Consider the following 20,403-nt stretch of genomic DNA (forward strand, 5'->3'; position numbering starts at 1 on the left):
GAAAAGAGGGATCGTTGAGATATTGCCAGACGGAAGTTGGGCTGGTGTAGAAGTTCAGTATTGCGGGTTTTGCGAGCAGGAATGCGTAGTGATAAGAAGGATAGGAGATCACTGGATCTGAAGGACCCATTTAAGATGCGGTAAAGAAATTTGATGTCTAATGTCAATCTGCGGTGGTTGGGGTGTAATAATCCAAGTGAAAGAAGTATTTCGACACGTGAAGAGAATCTGAGGTGAGGTATGCGGTGTCGAACTATTGCTAAGAAGAAATTGAGTGGACGGTTGATTAATTTTAGTGTGGTGGGAGAAGCAGTTGACCAAATGGGGGAGCAATATTCAAGGATGGGTTGCACACATCCAATGAAGACGGATTTTAAGGCACTCGGTTCGGATATCTCGCTCAGACGATATAGGGCCCCAACCACTGCCATAGCCTTGTTAACAACGATTTTTATATGTTCGTAAAAGGTTAACTTTTGGTCAAAAGTGACACCTAAATCGGAGGGGGAGAAGACAGAGGGAATGGGTTGATTATTTAGTGTATAAGTGGAGGTGATAGTGCTCTTCTTCGGCGAGAAAGACATCGCAGTAGATTTTCCAGGATTCACACACAACTGCCATTTATTGCACCATTTCTCTAGCGATTGAAGAGCAGTTTGTAAAACCAGGGAATCAGCCGCGGTGTTAACCCTTTTAAATATTATACAATCGTCGGCATAGAGGAGAACACCACAACTAGAGGGAAGAATGTCATCAACAATGTCGTCAACGTAAAGAGCAAACAGAAGTGGGCCTAATACACTGCCTTGAGGCACGCCAGAAGAAACGGGTAAGTAATTCGACGAAAAACCTTCTATTAGAACTCTTTGGCTGCGGGAACTCAGGAAATTAGAGATTAAACATAAGAGAGTGCCATGGATATTAAAACGCGACTGGAGTTTGTGGATGAGGAGGGTATGATTAACAGAATCAAAAGCTTTAGAAAAGTCAATGTAACAGACATCCAGCTGGGACCTGTTTTCGAAAGCAGAAATTATATGATGGTGCAGTATAGAGAGATTGGTCAGGCAGGACCCCCCAGGAAGAAAGCCATGCTGCGAAGGCGATATGTAAGGGAGAGTGAAATGAAGTATGCGGTTATGGATAATGCGTTCAAAGATAATAGATAAAATTGGTAATATTGAAATGGGTCGATAGTTCTCAACTATGTCCCTAGGGCCAGATTTCAAAATGGGGGTTACATTTGATTTTTTCCATTGAGTAGGAAAAATTCCAGATGAAAAGAAATATATCTTCAGGAAGGAGCTACACCGCTGACGGGATTCCACTACCAAATACCGAATTCGTTAAATACTTGGGGGTCGCCATTGCCCGGGATCTTTGGTGGGGTAAGCACATACGTGAAGTATGCGGGAAAGCTAACCGTAAACTTGGATTTGTAAAAAGAATTCTCGGTAAATGCCCAAAAAAGGTGAAAGAAATAAGCTACCTGACTCTAGTGAGGCCTCACTTGGAATATGCTGCTAGCGTGTGAGACCCTTACGAGGTGGGACCAGGGATGTGATCCGATACGAAAAAGCACTTTAAAGCACGAAATTTCAATAGTTTCGGACCGCTGCCACTTTAAGGCACTAAACCGAAAAGGCACGAAACCGAAAAGGCACTAAACCGAAATTGCACGAAACCTCCTCAAGCCCTTAATGGCACTTTACGGAAAAAAGTGCCGATCCGAAAAGGCACCATAGTTTCGTGCCATATAGTGCAATATAGTTTCGGATCTTACATCTCACTCACTCAAAGGCGGAGAGGGGCTGGAGAGGGAGAACATTTATCTATAAAAATTTTAGGAAAGAGAAGGAAAGGTCATTGGCCACTCAAATGAGGTGGCAATCTGGGGAATTCGGGAGAAAAAGGGACGGGGCGGGAGAACGTCCGTTTTCGGGACACTATTGAGGGATTATACGGCATATGCTGGGGTTGTCCACTCATGAAGAAAGGTTCAAGAAGTTGTTATAGAAGGTTTGGCATTTTTGGCATTTTTTTGCATTTTGAATTGTTTGAGAAGGTTTGGGCATCGGGTGAAGACATAGTTAAAGAGGTAATTGAAGTGGTCAGGGTTCTGTGGCGTCTGGGGATAATGAGACAGAATATATTAGGGGTTAAAGGAGAGACGAGAAGCGCAAGGGAAGGATAAAATAAGGTGGAAGGGGGTTGGGGTTTCCAACGCGAGAAGTGAGCGGCTACAGATGGGAGAAGACGAAAAATAAACCAAGAATGAGAATTGATGTTGGACACTGTTACGGAAGGTAATGGTCTGGGGAAATATTATCTTTATTTGAGAATGGAATGCTGAGAAGACGTGGATGGTTTTCAAAAAGTTGACCATTTAATAAATTAATTTCATGAGACTGTACAATGCAATATTCCTCTAGAACGTCCAATCTTTTTTTTCCTTTCTATCTAGATGAATTACCTCTAATGCTTATTGTGGATATCATTTTCTGCATTTTCTAAGGCAGGGATAAAAAAAAGTGCGATCTTTTCGGGGATTCCTTCATTTTTGTATTGGCATATATGAAAAATTAAATAAAAATTAACCGCTTTTCTCTAGAATTACACCAAACATACATGTGATTTCGGCCCCAAAATAGAAATATCACTTAATAGCTGCAGTTATTCGTTCATTATCGTCGAATGTAAACAATGTCCATTATTTCATTTATGATTGAAAGGCTGCATCACATCAAATGCTTAAGCTCATTTCGAAATTTTTCAATGATGAGAGACAAAACTCAAAATATGCGTACAAATTTAGCAGATTGTGCACTTCGCATCGTGCATCATCTACATCTACATAATACCCAGCGAGCCACCACTAGGGTGTTTGGCAGGGAATGACAAATCACAAACATACAGCATGCAAGAGGACCGCCACACTCTTGTGCCTTTGTTTTTTCTGAATCCAAATTGGTCCTCATCCAAGTACTCTTCTGCTTTTCGTTCTATTCTTCTATGGATGATCCTTGTCAGTATCTTTGATGCATGTGTAGTAAGGCTTATGGTCCTAAAATCTTCGCAGTTCTCCGCTCTTTTCTTCTTAGGGATAGGGATTATAATGTTCCTCTCAAAGTCCTCTGGTATCTCACCTGTCGAATACATTTCACTAATGATTTTGTATAGCTGGTTCAACGTCTTCTCTCCTGAATTTTTAATTAGTTCTGCAGGAATGTCATCAATGCCAGACGCTTTACTTAGCTTTCAAACTTTTCAAACTTAGTCAAACTTTTTTTTACTTTTTAAAAGAGACATCCTGAAAATCAGCATAAGCTATGCAGATGACTCAAGAAAGATTTCGTACTAAATTTTTTTAACGACTAAAGTTATTAAAATGATGACTTTATCTACCTTAACACATATCTAGACCAATTCATTTACGGAGAAGAAATAATTGGGGAGGGGGTGAGAGTACTTGCATCTTCGAGTCTTTTCGGCTAATTACTGTCAAATATGCGTGTAATTCCGACATTCCACAGTAACTTACATTCTCAAAAAATAATAAGATGCACTCGTATTTGAAATCTATTTGATGACCCTAGATTTAAAAAAATAATTGTAATCTGATCGACAGTAATATTTTTTAAATTTCTTGTTCTTGGTCACAAAAATTGTGGAAAATGACGTGATTAAAAGCGCCAACGCTTTCCTTTCAGTGGGTGAGCGAACCACAATTAGTGTAAGGACCAAGTGGAAATAAATTGGTTTATTTCATTTAACCTTTGGCAACTTAAGAAAAACACCAAAGTCGGTTCACTCACCCCACCTAAATACATCACAGCAAACTCTGGGGTGAGTGCGATTAATAAGTTTGAAAATATGGGTGATAACTTACGTTCATAAGTGTAAAATTATTAATAGTATTTCATCATTATTTTAATACATAAACATCTACATACTACCTTGCAAGCCGCCTCAATAGGTGTTTGGCGGAGGTGTTAGGACTCCTGCCGTTCACACAAAAAGAAATGCTCTTACAAAATTACCCTGATAATTTAATAAGATCCTTAGTTGTGCGAGTGAAAAACGAATTCCCATACCTACCCGTTCGACAAAATATCTCACGTATACATGGTATCGGATCTGGAAACGTAGTGAGGCCCTAATATGATGTTCTCCGCGTCGCTCATAATTATATCCATTCTCCATTACTCAAGTAATCTAAGCAAGCCTAGCGCGTAGCCTCCGAGTCTCTTGTGGCTCCCAACCAAATTTGTTTAACATCTGTGTAACGCTTTCTGTACGCCCGTAGCAGTATTTGAGTGCGAAATAACGCCTATCTTTTACTTTCTCATCCGACAATTTTCTCACATTGCGCTTGAGTAATTCTAACTTCTTCAGAACTTTATCTTTACTTAATCTGTCGCTTTTATGTTGAAACTATCCAATGCACATACATGGGGATAGTCATACGACCTTCGCAAGAAATGTAGCGCCATGGATATTTATGTATATAATGAACGAATCATGTCTAGTCCGGTAATAATGAATATAAATGACCTTTTGAGTACGTTTTACAGTTTTCTCTGTTTCTTAGGGACCCTCCTAACATCCTTGTTGTACCACTGAAGTTTTTTTATATCAATTACAGTTTTTACGGATTATATTAGTTGACGTAGAATTTCAAAGAAGCATTTGCATAATGCGTCGGTGATATTATTATCTTCTTTAGCTACGAAATCCGTGTACGATTTATCAAACTTCTTGCCAAATTTAATGAAGTTGTAAGTATGAAATAAATAAACATTTCGTTTTGGTTTCACAAATGAGTCCGATTTTTAAGGTAGCAAAAATTACTCTGTGGTCACTTAAACCGTCAATAACATTGTTTTGTTTTATCAGCTTATGGTGGCTTTATCCTAAAGAGACTAATATTTTATTTCCTTTTATACACTTGTCTAGTAGTAGTGTGAGTGAATTTCTTGTGCGTTGTAACATCATGCTAATTTATTTACCTATTATTTGAATTCGATTTGCAGGGTAAGAATCCCAATTTACGGATGGGAGATTAAAATTTCCCCTAATAATTATTACACCTTAGCTGCCTCTCAAAATAAACGAAGATATTTGATTATCTAATTGGTAAATAATATCAATTTCGGAGTTTGGAGGTCTATAAGAAGGGCTAATATGTAATATGCTTTATGCTTGATGTTTGCGCTCTTGTTTTTGATGCTACGACAATTAACTACGGCAATTTTGATGTCATATTTTGTAGATTGACTTTCGGTATATTCTTTTCCACGCTTGTAGTCTAAGTGGGCGAATTACGCTGGAAATCCTTATTGCATTGATTTAATTGTTTTCCTGGATACGCGTTTTGGAATTTTCGTTTTTTCAGCATTACCGCCATTAGTTAATTTGACTGTAAAAGTTTCGTAAAGCGGATTGCTTCGGAGGCTACTTTTAGTTACGTAAATCCAGTCGTTTACAAAAAAAATCAGTGATACCTTTTTCTTGAGTCATCTGCATAGATTATGTTGATGTTCAGAATGTCTCTTTTAAAAAGTAAAAAAAAGTTTGACTTCGGATTCGAATACTTCCAGAACTTGACCGAAATTATCGCGCACAATATAGACCTACTCGGCCACGGAGCGACATATTGGTGAGAGGTAAACGGTTAGTCCGAATTTGAATCTAAGTATAGGAAAAACGTCACCACGGAGCCCGAAAGAAAACACTCCCACGGCATAAGGTTAGCGTAGAAGTGAGTTACCTCAGTGATTCCGTCGTCTAATCTTATTTCCAATTGGACTTATGCTCCTGGAGTTTGACTCCAGCTTCGGTGGCTAGGTCGCGTCCACCTCCGTCCTCGTCGGCTCTTGGTGGCATACGAGAGAGGGATGCAGGTCGCTTTATGTGCCAACCTCACAAGTATTCACCGACACGGCTCCATCAGTTAAGTGGGACTCCTGGGTGTCTACATACTTAAGAAAACGATAGTACGTCATTCACCAAACAGGCCTTCTCATCACCCACGCAGCGAGCGGGAGCGATACGACAAGTGAAGAAAAAGAGCCAAGGAAATGAGCGTATAAGATAAAGCCAAGCGTTGATGTCGTCGCATTGTAGGAGTTACTCTAGGTAAGTAAGAGGCCCTGTAGTCTTCCACCCTTATTTACGGTACAAAGAAGGGTTTCAAAATTTCCAACTACCGTTATTATACCGCAAAAGTAAAAAGATATCCACATACTCAGACTGGATGCAGTAGAAAATACTCAATAGTAAAATGTAGTAAAAATAAAAAAAATGAAATCCTATCAAGATTTCAAGCGTGTCATTAATTGAATAGCAATCCCTACTTAAGAACTTGGAGCGACATGTCGTTATTTTGCCCACAAAAGAAGACTTTAGCCTAAATCTCCGAATGTAGCTGAAACACGTCCCTATCTCTCAATATCGCCTACAGTTACGCTTGCCTCTTTCATTCAAGATCGTCGTCGAGTATGCCCGCTCCTCAATCGAATAGTCCCAAATTTGGTTGGCAACCTGTCCATATTGTTACGAGAGCAATATAAGGAGCTAATGTAAAATAGCGCAATGTATTTTTTGCACTCTCAATTAAAGCCTGGGGATAAATCTTCGTTTTCAAGTGAAAATGACATCCGATTCAGAGAGCTTTTGGACCTTCAAATTAATAGCTCATGTAGTCATTCAATGTTTGTGGCAACAAAGATGACGCGATGGAAACAGACCGGTCCCAAAGGAATCGGCTTTTAACTGATCCAATGCTCGCGCACCTTAGGAAGTTTGCAAGGCAAGATAAAGAAATGTGACGCGTATTTCGCATGGTGTGGCAGTAACGAACAGTAGAAAAACCCCTTATTTATCAGAAATATCATAGCATAAATTATTCTATGACCGTCAGGTATAATCCGTAATTGTCATAATGATATAATCGTAAAAAAAATTGCGAGTGCATTATTCGAATGATGTTTAAAGAAAAAAAATTCCACTCGTCGTGAGCTCTCAAATTTTACTTAGGATCTTCAGCAAGGCATAACAAATGAATGTAATTGACATTAGATAGACCACAATATTTTTGGTTTTCAGAGCTAATCAACAAAACATCCAAGAATTTTTAAGGCTATATTTTCTCATCGTGAAGGCAGGAATCAACTCTGGAGTTGTTAAAGATCTATTTATATATAATCTTAGCCCTTGAATCAATAATAACGCCTAAAACATATCTCAGCATTATCCACTCAAAGTGTTGAATGAATTCGAACAGCAGTTACTTGTGATATCTGAGGGGAAGCACCAGACAAGATCATGGAACAAAGATTGCATTCACCAGCCCTTCGCTTGAAATAAATGTTAGCATGGAACAAAGAGCAGACCGATTAATTTCCTCTAAAAGCCTCAGCGTGCATTGAACGATGACAAGATTATGCGTGGGAGCAAAACATATTTTACTTGATATTAAAAACCATCATGGCTAAATTAGCAAATGTCTCCACACCATGCAATTATTACTGTCACTAGAGCAGCTATCAGTCTGCCAGAACTTCTTTTTACGGCGAGGCGTCGTCATTAAAGCCCTTCGTAAGGCTAAATGCATTTTAGATCTCGTAAAAAACTCATGCCTTGTGTTACACATTACCCGGGAGTAATTTTGGAGAAAAAAATCAAAGAAATGTGTAGGGAGCGTGAAAGTATGAATAAAATCTTCGCACGAGTGCTCCGCTAATGCAAGATGTACAATTTAATGGAAACGGAACCCTTAATCAAGAAAGGAGATGCCTTGATTGTCCAGCTCTTTAGCGGACGTAGTCCTACGATATGCTGAAATCAACTGAATTGCCATCTCGAGATCCTGGTTTCTTTTATTGTTTAATTCAAACAGACAGCGTGTTCTTCATTGAATCTTGAAGTTTGATCGTTTATTCCATAAAAAAACTTTTTGATTCATTTGAAAATGGATACTACTCTACCTGTGAATTAAATTCCTTGTAAAACGTTCCCAATTCTTTAATCTTACGAGTGTTTCCAATTTTAAAATTTTCTCTATGTGATACTTTGCTCTAAAAGATCCCTCAGCTCATCATGCTTTAATTCAATCAAATGTTATCAAATACTTTATTAGTAAATTTACTTATTTCTTGCCTACACCATGCTACCAACAAAAGTCATGCACAAGCATCAAGTGGCAATCAATTTCTTCAAACCACGGGTTAATGCTCTACGTCGTTGACAGAAAAATTGAAAACCTGGGGAGTTGAAAGCATAGTTTTGCGCTTGAAGTAGTTTGAAGCTTGGCGCGATTGTAAAATAATCACATACTGTAAGGAAACAGGTTTATTATCGCAAACGAAATTTTACCTTAACACGAAAATAAGTAAATAGGAATGCAAAATACGAGATGGCAACTCAGAGCAAATATTTTAGACAGCTGAAAAAATGTTTCAAATGTTAAAGAAATAAATTCTAGCGCTAAAAATAGTTATAAATTAGAGGGATGCTGAAATACACATGATCACACTAGATAGCATTAAAGCAGATGATTCGACGGAGCGGATATCAGTTGCTAAAGGAATGTCAAATAAATGAAGGTATCATTTTTGTAATGTAAAATGGTCGTGAAAAAACCATTAGAAAATAGGAAAAGTATTGGGGGTTGGGAGTGGAGAATCGCTCGGTGCCATTATGAGGAAATCTGGTTTCATTCATTAATTTTATTATGAAATGAATAATTGCGTGAATATTTTTCATTATTTCAACGAATGAAGTACCTTTATTAGCGTGGTCCAACTTTGATAGCTTGTACTAAAAAAACAAAACTCAGCTAATGTCATATGCGCATGTTTGCCATACATGCCCAAAGTTTCTAGGAAGATTATTATGGAGGCTTCCGCGGTGATTAAATTGATGATTAGTTTCCGGGTTAATACCGCGTCGACTCATTTTTATCAACAAAAATTATTCGACACGGCATTAACCCGGAAACTAATCAAGAATTTCTAGGAAGATCTTTGTAATTCGAGGTGGCATTGGGAAAGAAACTCCCCCTTCCCCTTGTCTCTTAGTTCGTGGAATTCGCTGTCCTGTGGCTTACACTGGGTTCATTCTCCACCCTAACTCACTGAAACCATCTTTTGGCTCGAATCACTAAAGAGAGTAAATTTACCTCGCAAATCTCCTTCGATCGGCATGAAGAAATTTTAAATGGACAGCCTGAAATTTGCTCGAATCTGAGTGATAAATCCTTGAAGACTTCATTATCATTGGGGAGGCTTCAGTTCTTCACGGACAATTTTCAGTTATGTCCTCAATGAGGGCGCGTTTTCATCGGTATTTCAAAAATGCCCGCAGGGCGGCGATGAATGCTGATCGATCCATTTATTCTCAATATTTGAACTTCTCCTCGCGAGGAATTGGGTTAAAAAGTAACGAATTCAACGGATCGCATTATCACGAACACTAATTCCGGCTAGCAGCCCCGAATACTACTTGCATTATTTCTTCGGCTTAAATTCGGATAGCTCTGCCGCCCAATGAAAAGGCCGCTGTCTCCGCCGTGAGTCCGCTGTCTCATTCGTCACGGAGGGAGGTGGTTGGAAAGGTCGCCATTAGAGGGGGGTGGGAGTTTGCTCGTGTCAGAGTCCTCTGGATTGTTGATAATACACTACAAAGTTGAGTCGTCGCATCCTACCATCTTTGTTCTCTGCACTTGTTGTTTACATATAGACAGTGAATGTGGCTGGCAGTTGCTCGGCAAGATTTTCCGTTATTTGTAGTAGAAATACGGCACAATAGGTTGTAGTTCGGCTCCTAATTGCTCCATTAGCACCAAGGACGTGTTTAAAAATTTTAGTTTCCCTCAAAATACTGAGAGAAGAGCGAAATGGCTTCAAATACGCCGAAGGGACAAGTGACACCAAACAACGTCTTCCCGCCTACGTGAGGTAAGTTTTTCTGCACTTAATGGTTCCTTTAATACTATTACCTTAAATTTTAATAGTGTTGATCCACGTATTTCAATTATTAGGTTTGAACTGTGCATAAGTTGTAATTTTTAAAAATATGTATTCCGGTTCAGATAATCCGGCGAGGTTCTTGACGAGTGTTTTTGTGCTTCTGTGTTTTCTATTCATCAATGGAATATGTGAAATTTTGTGACTAAAATATAATATTTAGTCTGGGTTGCAGAGATGATTGATGTAGTTCTTTACTACGTACCAGAAAGTGTAACAATAACTATTAGTGCTGCTAGTTTTGTATTCAATAAAAATATTTGTTTTTGTCAATGCCGGTATGAAGTAATCTTACGGTCATTTACATCAATGAAGGAAATTACGTTTTTGACTAGAATCTGCATATCCGGATACATATTAGTGGACGAAACTCCGCTTTTCATTGCTTTATTTGTGTGTTGTTCATGAGAAGAATTACTATTATATTTCGAAGTAGTGTGAATGCTTAATTTTAGGATGCAATTAAAATCTCGACGAGTCGCTTTTGCGACTAATCTTCTCCTTGACTCATTCCGAATTTTTAATTCCAGTTTTGTTTGAAGAGGATTACATTCCTAGGGCTGGTTAAAACGGAAAAATACATCAACACCGAACTTTTGTCGTGGCCCAGTGCTTATACTGCTGTCTGCTCCTGTGTACTTGAAGTTTCAACATCTTTGGCCGAATATTTACTTGTGGTACGTATTCGAGCTTAGTAACTAATTGTAAAATATGGAAATATATAATTAATTAGGTTTTTCTGAAATGGCTTCAGTGATTATCAAAGAGGACGGTACCATTTATGCCTAATTATTGAGAGTTATTAAAAAAATATGGCTATGGATAACTAGGAGTTTTTGATTATTTCTTCGTACACCATTTCAATTTCAATGCGTTATTGTCAGTGTGTATATTATTCATGTACATTTCTCTAGAACTTATTGTTTTACTTTTATATTTACTTTTATTAAGCCTGTGCATTTAATTGTGCTTTTATAAATCTTATATAAATAGTGATTGTTAAGAGTGGAGTGGAAGCTTATTGTTAATGTGTAGATATAACTTATTCAAGACCTGATGCGGTATTGTGTGAAAATAATACGGTTTTAATGATATCTTGGAGATATCATGATTTCTGTTGCAATAAAAACTTCTTTAAATGCATTTCTTAGTGATATGTTGCGATAAACCTAGGATATTGTACTCCTAAATCCATTTATGGTGTTTATCCTTAGCCGTAGGGGGACTTTCTGCCATTTCCTTTTGCGTTGATTCTATATTCTAGTGATTAGTAATGTTTACCATTGGAATAAATTAATAAATTTGATTTGCATTATCACTTGCATGTTGCTGCTGCTGTTCAAGCAGGTTCCAAGGGTGTCATTTGGCAAGGGAGCAACATAGGAAGAACTAGTGCAAGATGCTAAAATTACTGATTGGGTAAGTGCTACATTTTACACGAAATACCCTGACATTGAACGTTCAACTATCCTTTCTCACCAGTATGTATGAATAGGGTACCACATTGCCATTTATTTGTTTCTTAAGGGTTGAGGTTAGTGTCTGTAGCTTTGAATATATTTGTTGAAGGTAATTCATTAGGGTTCCTAGAGGAAAATGGTGCACTGCAAAGTAAAAGCCAAAAACCTCATAATGAAAGTGGCATATAAATATTAGACACATTGGTTCTCTTTGAGTTCGCACTTAACTTTAATTGTAGTATAAGCTTTACTTTTTTTATACATCACTGATTGGCTGAATTTTTATCATTTTAAGCTTGGCATCATTCTCTTCCAAAGATATTATGGCTTCATCGATAAACATGCAGAAGATAATTCATATTTAAATGTAATTTTTGGGTTTCTTGTTTAGTTCTCGTATTTGTTGTATAGAACACCAAAGAATCATTTTGTCTTCAGTAGAATACATTATAAGGGCCTACTATACTGTATGGTTGAAGTACAACAGAGTGTTTTAAGCATGCTGTAAAGTTGTAATTCTTACTTTCAATTTTCTACTTCAGCATATGGTTAAAATAATTTTGCAATAGGTCATTGCAACATGGTTGAATTTTTTAATCAATGATATTGTAAACCACATACTATGAAGCCACTGCTTTTTATCCTTCAGTCAAGTTTTAAAGTTCCAGTTACGAAGTACCCCCTTATTTTTGCTGAGGAAATTAGTGTGTATGAAATGTTATTATGTTCATGAGATTAATGCTGAAATCAAATTACAAATAAGTGCAACAGTCGTTCTTAGAGAGGGGGGAATTCAAGCCCAAAACATGTTTAATCAAATTAAATATTGCAAGTAATATGATTCCATACTCAAATCCAAGTCGATATTTGGCCTCACCAACAAGTTGTCTCTTCAGACTCCTCTGTCCTCCATAATGTCAACCTTTTCCCCAACTCATCCCATGTCCTCAACCACTGGGTCATTGCATCTTAGTCTTCCTGGTGGGTGCCTTCCCTCTGGTTGACCTCTCCATACTCCTCACTTCTTCTTACATGACCAAGCCATGCAATTCTCCTACTTCTTATCACAGTGACAATATCTTGTTTTATGAAGTTTCCTGCTCTATGTTTTTCAGTATCCTCCAAACCCCTTCGTCAAACGTTGGACCATATATCCTTCTCAATGTTTAATTTCCAACAGTTATTTACTTCTTATAAGGCTGCTTTGTTAGGGTCTTTACCTCAGCCTCATTTAAGAGCACTTGCTGTATTATTTTTTTTTTTTTTTTTTTTAATAATAATATTTATTGCAGAGATTAGAAATTTTACAAAAATTGATAACATTAATCAAAGATGAAATGTCATTTACAAGAAATACAATGTGAAAAAAAAGTCTAGGTCCCGCTAAGCCTTTCAAGGCTTGTCAGCAGGTGCCTATTAGTTTTTTTTTTATTCGTGGTCGTACATTGTCTTTTAAAATTGTGTATCTCATAATGTTTCCACTATTACCAAAAACATATTATAAAATTATTAGGAAGCAAGAGTACATACATAAATACACATTAACATTACAGGAATATATGTATTAAATATTTTTTTTTGATATATAACGTGATTGCATTGGAGTTATTTCTTGTATTGGAAGAAAGAAAAAATATATATGACAAAATAAAGACAAAATATATGTATCTTTCTTTATACATGTATAAACCATAAATTTAGGTTAATTTTTAACAAAACAATGTTTAAAATTTTTAGCAATATAATGTAATAAAATTTTTTTTAACAATAGACTTTTTTATAATATAAGAAATTTAATGGCAGAGATTAGAAATGGTAGCAGAAAAGGTTATAATAAAACTTATATAACTGAGTAGTAACAGTAACTTATAACTTTAAGCAAAAAGAAAATAAATGTATTATCACATTAGCAAACATGAATTCTCACTAATAATGTTTCCACTATTGCCAAAAACATATTATAAAATTATTAGGGAGCAAGAGTACATACATAAATACACATTAACATTACAGGAATATATGTATTAAATTTTTTTAAAAAATATATAACGTGTTTGCATTTGAGATATTTCTCGTATTGGAAGAAAGAAATTATATATGTGACAAAATAAAGACAAAATATATGTATCTTTCTTTATACATGTTTAAACCATAAATTTTGATTAGTTTTTAACAAAACAATGTTTAACATTTTTAGTAGTATAATGTCATTAAATTTCTAACATGTGTACATAACATAACCAATTTTTAACATACATACAAGACAAAGAAATAAATGTATTATCACATAAGCAAACATAATTCTCATATATCGGTATCATTATATTTCTCTAGTAACCAATGTCTCAGACGCGTTTTTAGTAGAGAAATATTTTCTATTGATTGCAAATTTTGTGGTAGCGTATTAAACAATTTAGGAACTACGTGTTCCAAGGTTCTTTTCCCGTGAGCGTTGATGAAACTAGGTACATTATATATTCTAGTACTTCGGAGTCCTATATCGTGTGTTACATTTCTTACAGTTTTGTAGCTATTGTTAAAATAGTTGTCTGTTATTAATATGTAGTGTAATAAATCGCGTATTGGAAGCATGTTTAGATTTTTGTAAATTTTAAAGACATTTCTTTCTCTTGGATCCAATTGTAATACCATATTGTTTTGGATTTTTTCCACCTTTCTCAACAGGGTTTTATTTGTGGAGCCCCAGATCGTTAAACCATATCTGAGTACTGCTTCACCGAGACTTAAGTACAACATTTTTTTAAATTGAATTGGTAAGGTATATTTCACACAATATAGTTGGTACAAAATACATCTAAGTCTATTACACAAGTGATTAATATGCTCACTGAAGTCAAAATTTTCGTCTACGGTCAATCCTAAATATCTAAAGGAGTTGACTTGGGAAATAAATGAACAGGAATATAAATGACAGTTACTCTTTTTATGGCCAGGGTTACCAGTATGAAGGCATAAATGCGTATGAAATCTTAATTTTATTAGTTTTCTCGTTGCCTTGGCATTTCGGAATTGCATGGTTACCGTTTTCTTATCATTTATTACTAATTTATTGTCATGGCACCAGCACTGTATCGCATAGAAATCCTGTTGCATTTTTTCCTTAGCCATTTCAAAAGATTTGCTGATTGAAACTAGCGCTATATCATCAGCATACATATATATTTTAGAATGATTAATATATTCTGGTATGTCGTTTACATATATACAGAAGAGTATTGGCCCTAATATAGAGCCTTGTGGCACACCAGAGGTGACAGATTTAATCGTGCTCTTATGTTCAAATAATTTTACAAGTAATTTCCTATTGGTGAGATAGCTTTCTAACCATGTAAGCGGTATTCCTCGTATTCCACATCGTTCCAGTTTTTTTAAAAGGATGTTGATATCGATAGTATCGAAAGCTTTAGTGAAGTCGATATATACAGCGAGAACGGACCAGTTCTTATTTAGGCTTTTCCGTACATCTTCACTGAAGTACTCCAGAAGCGATCGTGCACTTTTATTTCTTTGGTACCCATATTGATGTGTAGTGATAATGTTGAATTTTTCTATGAAGTTAATTAATTGTACCGCAAAATATCTTTCTATGACTTTATCCAAGGAGGGTAGAATAGAAATGGGACGATAATTGTTTGTGTCGTTTTTCTTTCCTTGTTTATATATCGGTCTGATTACCGCTAACTTTAAATCGTTATGTAATTTACCTTCAGTTATGCTTTTGTTTATCCAGTGGGTTGTTGCAGCAATGATGTCATGTTTACAACTGAGATCGATCATTCTTATATTATCGTGCCCTGGGCATTTATTTTTTGATTGCTGTAATATACTTTGGATATCAGCTGGAGTTGCTGGCAACAATAAAAAGGTAGATGGAATTATTTTTTTAGCACCAGGGTTGAGAATGTGTTGTGAGCATTGGGGCAGTATTTTTTGTATGTCATTAGTGAATTGAGATGCAAAGGATTCGCAGACATAGTTTAAATTAATATTCTTAAAATTTGATTTTATTTGCATATCAATGCTTTTCTTACTGGTGACACCCCTAAGGCTATTGATCAGTAGCCAAGTCTTCCTAATGTCGTCTTTGTTCCTTTCGAGATTAGAGCGAACATAAGAGATTTTAGATCGCCTTATCAAGGAAGTTACCTTATTTCTTTGGGTTCTGTAATTATTTCTGTGCACTTTGTTTGTTGTATTGGATTTGTATTTTTTGAATAGTGTGTCTCTTATCTGTATTTCTGAATAAATAGCATTATTCATCCACGGAAGTTTAAATGTATTATTACCGATATTTTCCCGTTGCCTGATTTTAGATAATGAATAAACATGATTTAACTTTTCGCACAGTTGCTGATAAATGCTGTCAGAATCATTGAGTGTAAGTAGTGTCGACCAGTTTATTCTGTTTATTAATTGTGTTACCCTCCGGTCGCAAAGATGAGTAGATTGTCCCATAACCTTATCTTCAGGTAAGCTCTTATCTGTTTGTATGAAAACACCAACAGGAAAGTGATCAGATATTTTTGTTTTGATAATGAAACCATCAAGTTTTGAGTGGAAACCTTTAACGTTAATGTGATCCAAGCATGAAGCTGTCACTTTACGTTTTTTTATTTCTATTCTAGTGCTTTTTGTGATACAAGCAGTGAGCCCATTGGATGCAAGTAAATTTTTGTATGCGTCCACATTAGTATCTTTTTTCGATTTTAGATTCAAATTAAAGTCACCAATCAATATAATCTGGTTTTCTGATCTACTTTCGAGGAAGGATTCCAGACTAATGAGGAAATCCTTCTTCTTACAATGTGGTGGTCTGTAAACACATACTAATAACACTGTGTTAGAATCATAAACCATTTTCAAGATCAATGACTCGCATTCGTCCAACTCGAAATCAACTACCGTTGCAGGCAAGACCTCCCTCAGAAAGACAATCATACCTCCACCCTTTCGTTCTTCCCTCAGTTTATGGAAAGAGTTGAAACCTAGTAGGTTGTAAGGACCCATTTCTGATGATTTTATATTGACCTCAGTCAACAAACATGCCAATACCTGACCCCTATTATTCAGCATATTGAGCAATACTTTTACTTCATCCCAACCTTTCTTCAATGACCTCACATTCAACGAACAAAAAATACAACCTTTAAACAAATTTACATTATTCAAGAAACCACCAGTGCTCTCATAGGATTTGCATTCAACATCACTAGCTATTGATGACAATGGATCCATGATGCCAAAAGATCTTTCAATTTCAACAGCAAACAGATAGAACACTTAATGTGTCTTATAGTGTTAAATACTTAATGACAATAACAAAATCAGTAATAAGAAACAGGAATATAATCAATTGAAATATATATTATATCAATTTACATAGGTCATTTTCATTTTCCACTTTAATTATTCGGCTGGTTTCGTTTTTTTTGACAAGTATTCCACCATTTCTATACCAGACAAATTTGAAATCAAGTTCTTTAGCCCTAGTCCTAACTTGCCACATCAAGTTTTTGAGATAAGGAGTTAGACTTTCATTGATGTATATTTTTGCATTAGGGTACTTTTTCCTGTTCTCAGGGCTGTTCAAGGAGGTTCTGTTGATTAAAAGAGATTTCCTCACAACTTTGCTGTTAAACTCAACAACGATTTTTTGTAGCTTTGTTTTAGCCTTAGGAAGGACGAAAACCTCAGATATAGTTCTGCTATCAATTACAACGCCAACATCCTTGGCAACATCGATAACTTTAGCAGTCAGGAGCTCACTGCTATCACTATCACCCAAGGGAATACCCACAATTTCTAAGCGGTTTTCTAGCTGTTTTTGCTCCAACCGGTTAACCTTCTTTTGGAGATCACAAATAAGAGTGTCTTTCTGTTTAAGTTGTTCTTTTAGGTCACTGATAGTGTTATTCAGCTCACCCACAGTGTTCTTAAAAGCATTTATGGTACTCACAAACTCATCATAGCCGTGGCTGAGGAAGGTAAGACTCTTCTTAATTTGTAGTACATCCTCCCTCGTGAGAACAGCATCAGTGGAACAGCTCTCTCGTTGTTCCTCAGCTGGCTGAGCCTCTACGGATGCAGCTGGTGGATTTCTGCTTTGCTCATTTTGCTTTGAATTCTCAGCACAACGACAGGTAACACATCTCCAAGCCTCTTTTTTCTTCGAGGACATAGACCTATATGTCGACTCTCTGATGCCGGCACAGTTGAAGTGAATTCTTGACGAGCAGCCGTAACAATTGACGAACTCCTCGTCAACAATATCTTCTTCACACTTGTTGCACTTCATGAAGATTTCAAATTGCTTTGTGAGTTCGTAAATAGTTAGTGTTTGTTGATTAGTGCTACGTGATACGTATTAATCACAATATGCAGACAACTTAAGGCACATGTATAGACGCTTTAGGCTACAGAGCTACACACGTCCGACCACCATGAATGCCGTATGATAGTATACATTCTAATTTTTATCTATCTTAAGTTGATATATACCTGGAGTTGGTATATTGAGAAGTTGGATCTATGATAATTTTGATAGGCTCCTGTAGCATCTATTAGCTTAATTTATCCCCATTTGTATCTCTTCATCTATTTCATTTTGGCAGTTAATGGTGACAGAAATGTTAGGCTCTGCCACTCTTCCAATTTTCATATATTTAGTTTTATTTTCAATTACCTGTAATCCTACTTTTATTACTATTCTACTTGGGCTACTGATTTGAGGTTACTTTTACTATAGGCTATTAAGGCTACATCAGCAGCATAGGCCAATGTATTTATTTTTCCTTCGATACTTGCCCTTCTTGGTATAGCTTCAGTTGCTTTCAAAGCTTTTTCTAGTGCCAAGTCTCTTCTTCATAATTGAGAATACTTCTTTTGATGGGTAAGTTTAGTTTTTTTGTGCATAAATGCACTGCAATTCTGAGATTCCTCTTTAGTTTCTTTCCAGAAGTGTGGATTGCTATATCCTTTTGGCAAATTACTACATTATATGTTGTACTTAAAGAAAATATATATATTCCATGACGGTGTTAATGGAGAGTGTAAATGTTGTTCATCTCATTGATTTGAGGGTACCATGAAAATTGACTTGAACTCTTCACTGAACAGTTTTCTGGGGTTGAAATCTGTTCTTCATAATTACTAGTGTCTCTTTCGATAAGCAAGTTTGGTCTTGCTGTGCATAAATTCACTACTATTCTGAGATTCCTCTTATACAGTCAATTTTTTCCATAACTATTGACTACTTAATCCTGGTCTGAATGTTATTATAATGGATGTAATACCGGAGGAAACTGTATGACACATTCCATGATGGTGTTAATGGAGATAGGTAAATGGTGTTCATCGTTATAATGAGGGTCATTAATTGGGGGGTACCTACCTTCACCATTGGCATGAATTCTTTGCTAAACAGTATTCTGGGGTTAAAATATGGGATACGTTTGAGAATACCTATTAAATGTGAAATCTATCAACCTATTCCGCTGTTTGGAATGTTTTAAAATGTAAATATTTTTTAAAGGGGGAGAGGATACGATGGTCGAGATTAGGCAATGGAGTAGTTTAATATGACTGTATGCCTTCAATTTGATAATATTTTTAGATGATCTGATAAATGTTGAAATATTTGTGTCAAGGAGTAATGGCAATGGCGTAACTAGGAATATGCTTTGGGAAGGATAGGATGGCCTGGTGTGGCACCCCCCCCCCCCCCATCAGACAACGAATCAGTCCAAGAAAATTTTTTAAGAATAAAATTCCTGGAAATACATTTGAAATCATTTTGGCACTAAAGATTTAACTTTTAGTCGATGCAGTTCAATATATAAAATAATTATAAATAATTTTTTTATTTCTCTCAGGCTTTGGGGAGGGATCTTTCCCTTCCTCCCCCCGTAGTTATGCCACTGAGTAAAAGTGTTGTGGAATGTTAATGTCATATTATTCCTTTTTATAATTTTGTATGCTGACAGGAAGATTGCCATCTTGGTAATTAATTTCCCGAAAGTTGTCTGCCAATTGAAATTTAATTTATTAATTTCCTATTGCTCAAACCATGAAATATGATATAGAAACTTAAGTGATTGCATGTTTAATAAACATCTACTCATTATAGAACTTTATCATGACTGTTGATTGTGAGAATTTGATGTATCACTGAGATGCTGTTCATTAAAATTATTTGTGAATTAATGCTTTTGGTGTAATTAACGAAATTTTATTTATATTTTTAATTACAGGTTCATGTACTCGAGTAGTCAATGTCATTGGTGGTAAAGGAACATAGCAAAATTGAGAATAATGCAAGATGTGTGGCAGCTGTCATCACCTGTACATCATTCTCTCCTACTAATTTGAATCCATTTTAATAGAAATGTTACATCTTGTGCACTTAAGATTTATTTTTTATTTTGCAATATGTAAATAATCTTAGTTTCAATGGAATTGTTAAATCATTCTGGAAATCTTAAAATGTAACATTTGTGGTGTGTGTACATTATATACTTTGGAAAAATGTGATTTTTTTCTTTTATATACCTCCTTTGATGACATCTTTTATGATCTGCAACTCTCGTGAAAAGTACATAAACTGCATGACAGCTTGTGACTTCTGTAGTTTTTCTTGTTTAATTTTGGGGTAGGATAATATTTCCGATTTTTCGGCTCTAAAAATTGACCAGACTTGTCCTCAAATTCCTCGTATAATATCCATTGCGCTGTTTTCATGGAAGTTTACTCGGATATTACATGCGAAATCTCTTCCGATCTGAAGACAACTCAAGAGTCTCTCTCAGCTGATATTGGACTATTCAAAATCTGAAATTATTCCTTTGACGAGAACAAAACGCTATATAGTAGCCCTGGGAGCAGTAATATTAGTTTCG

The 20,403-nt window shown here is 36.0% G+C and overlaps 1 long non-coding RNA gene across 1 annotated transcript; it reads left to right on the forward strand.

Moving 5' to 3' along the window:
* Positions 1-10,664: 10,664 nt before the first annotated feature.
* Positions 10,665-19,800, forward strand: LOC124158273. Its single transcript, XR_006864740.1, has 3 exons — positions 10,665-10,705; positions 11,376-11,447; positions 19,759-19,800. It is a non-coding gene; the product is annotated as an uncharacterized LOC124158273 (long non-coding RNA).
* Positions 19,801-20,403: the final 603 nt, after the last annotated feature.

Source organism: Ischnura elegans, chromosome 4 (assembly GCF_921293095.1).
Source record: "Ischnura elegans chromosome 4, ioIscEleg1.1, whole genome shotgun sequence".
NCBI classification, from domain to species: domain Eukaryota; kingdom Metazoa; phylum Arthropoda; class Insecta; order Odonata; family Coenagrionidae; genus Ischnura; species Ischnura elegans.